The following is a 4578-nucleotide window of genomic DNA, read 5'->3' as shown; positions in this document are numbered from 1 at the left end:
TTCATCCAGTTGCTCCAGTGTTAACATTTTACCACCTTTCCTTCCTCTTGCTTTGTCTCCTTATCTCTGTGTAATTATGTTGCAAGTCACCAGGACAATCCTCCAGTTTGGTGGCTCAGATCACACACACACACAACAAACAAACAAACAAACAAAAAACAGGTGGTATCTGAGAAATCCAGGTACAGGCTTTTTTATGTTCTATAACTCCATGAGCAAAGAAGAAAGGGACACAGCCCAAAGTCTAGAGGAAACCAGGCAAAGCTTCAGAGTCCTCTCTCAGTGGAGCCACATAAAACTCAATTCCTCCAGCAATGCGTATGACATCCAGTGTGAGGTATTGTCTACCAAGTAAACTCATAGAAACCCAGAGCCCAAGGTTTTTAGTGGAGGCTAGTCAGTGGGTGCCTCTATCCAGCACATACCAAAATTCCAGACTCTGAAGGAATGCAGGTGTTTAGCATAAACCACATTGTTTCTCCAGTTTCATCATGATGAACCACTTTTGTGTGTGTTTGTGTGTGGTGCTGAAGGTGGAACTAAGTAAGGGCCTGGTGCTTTCTAGGCAAGCATTCCAGCATTGCTCTTTACCCCAGACCCAGCCACCCTCATTAGGAAAAAATGTTTTGTCAGTGTAGTGAACTGTTTACTACCAAGTTACCAGATAACAGTCAAGAGCCAACCCTACAGTTAGGTCATTTAAAGGCATTAGTCTTATTTTTTTTTCTTTATGAGGACATATAAGAGAGAAACATTGTCTTATAAAACCACAATATCAGTGTCAACATCAGGAAATTTAAAAATGATATGGGATTGGGGATATAGCTCAGTTGGTAGAATGCTTGTCTCACATGCACAAGACCCTACTGATGTCCTTTATAGAAAATTGTTGGATGGGGGTAGGGAATTCAACCCAAGGGCACACTCCAACTGAGCTACATCTTCAGCCCTACTTTAAAAAAAAAATTGTGACAGGATCTCACTAAATTTCTGAGACTGGCCTCGAACTTGCCATCTTCCTGCCTCTGTCTCCCAAATTGCTGGGATTACAGGTTTCCTTTATAGTATTTTTTTTTTTGGTACCAGAAATTGAATCCAGGGCACTTAACCACTGAGTCACATCCCAAGACCTTTTTTTAATGATGTTATTATATTTTTATACCTTTATTTTATTTATTTTTTAATGTGGTGCTAAAAACCAAACCCAGTGACTCACACATGCTAGGCAAACACTACCGCTGAGCTACAACTGCAGCCCCTTCCCAGACATTTTTTCATATTTTATCCTAGAGAGGGTCCCACTAAGTTGCTTAGGACCTCACTAACTCACTGTGTCTGACTTTGAATTTGAAATCCTCCTGAACCACTGGGATTACAGGCATGTGCCACTGTGTGTGACCCTTTATAGTAAAATCTAAACAAACTTATGGTACAGGCTTCAATCCAAAATTGTTGCATTTTAGTTGTCATGCTCCTTTGGTCTCCTTTAATCTGGATCACTTATTCAATTTTTCATGTCTTTGATGTTTTGAAAAATCCTTTAATTGGGATTTGCCTGATATTTTCTCATGAGTCTATTCAAGTTATACATTTGTGGCAGAAATACCCCAGAAATTATGTTGTGTCTTTCTCAATACATTACATCAGGAGGCCCATAATACCAGTCTGACCCCACATAGGTTTTTTCCCCAGTATATATATTTTTTTTACTTTGAAAAGTTGTTTTATTTATTCAAGGATAGGATTAATATCCAACATATATGAAGAATTTCTACCAAAGTCAGTTCTTTTGACATATGTGTATATGCTATGAGCAATTCACAGCATATAATCGTGCAACAAGATTCAACAATCTGAAATAATCAGAAACACAGATTAAAAGCATAATAGGCCCCAGTATAATTAAGAAGTAATTTACTTGGAAGGCTGAGGCAGGAAGATTGCAGGTTTGAGGCCAGCCTCAGCAATTTAGTGAGGCCCTAAGCAATTTAGAGAGAACCTATCTCTAAATAGAAAATAAAAAAGGTCTGGGGATATAACTCAGTTGTAAAGCACCCCTGGGTTTAATCCTCAGTACCAGAGGAGAAAAAGAAGTAATTTTCAGGATATTACATTTTTTTTTTTTGTAGGAAGGATTGAACCCAGGGGTGCTTAACCATTAAGCAACATCCCAAGCTCTTTTTGTTATTGATTGATTGGTACTGGGGATTGAATCCAAGGACACTTAACCAGTGAGCCACAACCCCAGACCTTTTTTTAAATTTTGAGACTGGGTCTCCCTAAATTGCTGAGGCTAGCCTCAAACTTGCGATCCTCCTATCTCAGCCTTTTGAGTTGCTGAGATTACAAGAGTGGGCCACCAGGGCTGGGGATGTGGCTCAAGCTGTAGAGCATGTGCCTGGCATGCAGGGGTGCTGAGTTCGATCCTCAGCACCACATAAAAATAAAATAAAGATGTTGTGTCCGCTGAGAACTAAAAAATAAATATTGAAAAAATTCTCTCTCTCTCTCTCTCTCTCTTTGAATAAAGTCTATCTTTAAAAAAAAGAGTGGGCCACCAAGCTAGGCAGGGCAATTCTTTAAATCTATGTAAATATAGTGTTCCTCATCATACTCATACCCATTAATTTTTACCCTTGATGACACTTGCCTGAGGCAATTACTACATCAGTGGTTGCCAAATGGAGATTTTCTGATTCCATCATTTCTTCTGCATTAATTAGTTAAAATTGTTTTGTAAGGAAGTTTTCACTTCCACTCCATTTATTTATTTAGATCAGTTTGGATTAGTGGATTCTTTTCTTTTAATTCAAATTAGATCATTGGATGGTAAAATGAGAGGCTCCAGACTAATCTTGTACTTTTCCTGCACTAGTCCTGGAATCAGCCTTGTCTCCATGGGTCCCTCGTTGCTGGTAACAGAAAACAGTAATTAGATAAAAGAAGTCAGTTAGAAGCAGTCTGATTGATTGGAAAAAAAGAAATAAACATAGCTCTCTTTTCAGATTATATGGTTTTGTATTTGACAAACTCTAGAGAATCAATGATAAAATAACTCTAACAATGAAAGTACTCAGTAAAGTGGAAGGATATGAAAATAACCTAGAGAAACAAATGGCCTTTATACATACAAACACTAATCAGTTTGAGGATATGATGATAGTGAAAAAAACCTCATTTATAAAGGCAAGGAGTGGATGGGATGAAGCTCAGTGGTAGAGTGCTTGCCTAGCATGTGTGAGATTCCTGATTGGATCCCCATACCCACAAAGAAAAAAAAAATGTAATAGCAACAAACAAAATAGTATACTTAGGAAGGAACCCAAAAAGAAATGTGAAAACTTATGTGAGGAAAACTAATTATATATATATATATATATATATATATATATATATATATATATATATATATATAATTTTTTTTAAAGAGAGAGAAGATTTTAATTTATTAATTTATTTTTTAGTTTTTGGCGGACACAACATCTTTGTTTGTATGTGGTGCTGAGGATCGAACCCGGGTCGCACACATGCCAGGCAAGGTGCCACCGCTTGAGCCACATCCCCAGCCCTCAATATTATATTTTTTTAAAAATATTTATTTTTAGTTGTAGTTGGAAAGAATACCTTTATTTTATTTATTTATTTTTATGTGCTGCTGAGGATCAAACCCAGGGCCTCACAGGCTCCAGGTGAGCACTCTACCTCTGAGCCACAACCTCAGCCCCCTATATTAAATTTTTTTATTTGTTCTTTTTAGTTATTCCTGACAGTAGGTTCTATCTTTTATTGTATTTTTATACCTTTTATTTATTTATTTTTATGTGGTGCTGAGGATTGAATCCATTGCCTCACATGCTAGGCAAGTGCCCTACCACTGAGCTACAACTGCAGCCTCAGATACACACACACACACACAAAAAAAAAAAAAAGCATAGAATACATCTTATTCTAATTAGGATCCCAGTCTTGTGGATGTACATGATGGTGATATTCAGTGTTGTGCATTCACATATATATGTAGGAAGGTTATATAAGGTTCATTCCACTGTCTTTCCTATTCCTATCTTTTTTGCCTTCCCTTCATTCCATTTTGTTCAACCCAATGAACTTCTATTCCCCCACCACAACCTTATTGTGGGTTAGCATCCACATATCAGAGAAACATTCAAACTTTGATTTTTTGTCATTGGCTTATTTCACTTAGCATGATAGTATCCAGATTCATCCATTTACTGGCGAATGTCATAGTCATTGTTCTTTATGGTTGAGTAATATTCCATTGTGTATATATACCACAATTTCTTTATCCATTCATCTGTTGATGGGAATCTAGATTGGTTCCATAACTTACCTATTGTGAATTGAGCTGCTATAAACATTGAGGTGGCCATGTCACTATACTATGCTATTTTTAAGTCCTTTGGGTATATGCTGAGGAGTGGGATAACTGGTTCAAATGATGGTTCTATTCCAAGTTTTCTGAGGAATCACCATACTGCTTTCCAGAGTGGTTGCACCAATTTGCAGTCCCATCAACAAAGTGTACCCTTTTCCCCACACCCTTGCCAACATTTATTG

This window comes from Marmota monax, unplaced genomic scaffold, assembly GCF_021218885.2.
Source record: "Marmota monax isolate L192 unplaced genomic scaffold, Marmota_monax_Labrador192_F-V1.1 WCK01_AAM20220418_F8-fsc00170, whole genome shotgun sequence".
Classification (NCBI taxonomy): domain Eukaryota; kingdom Metazoa; phylum Chordata; class Mammalia; order Rodentia; family Sciuridae; genus Marmota; species Marmota monax.
This window is presented reverse-complemented; position numbering follows the sequence as displayed.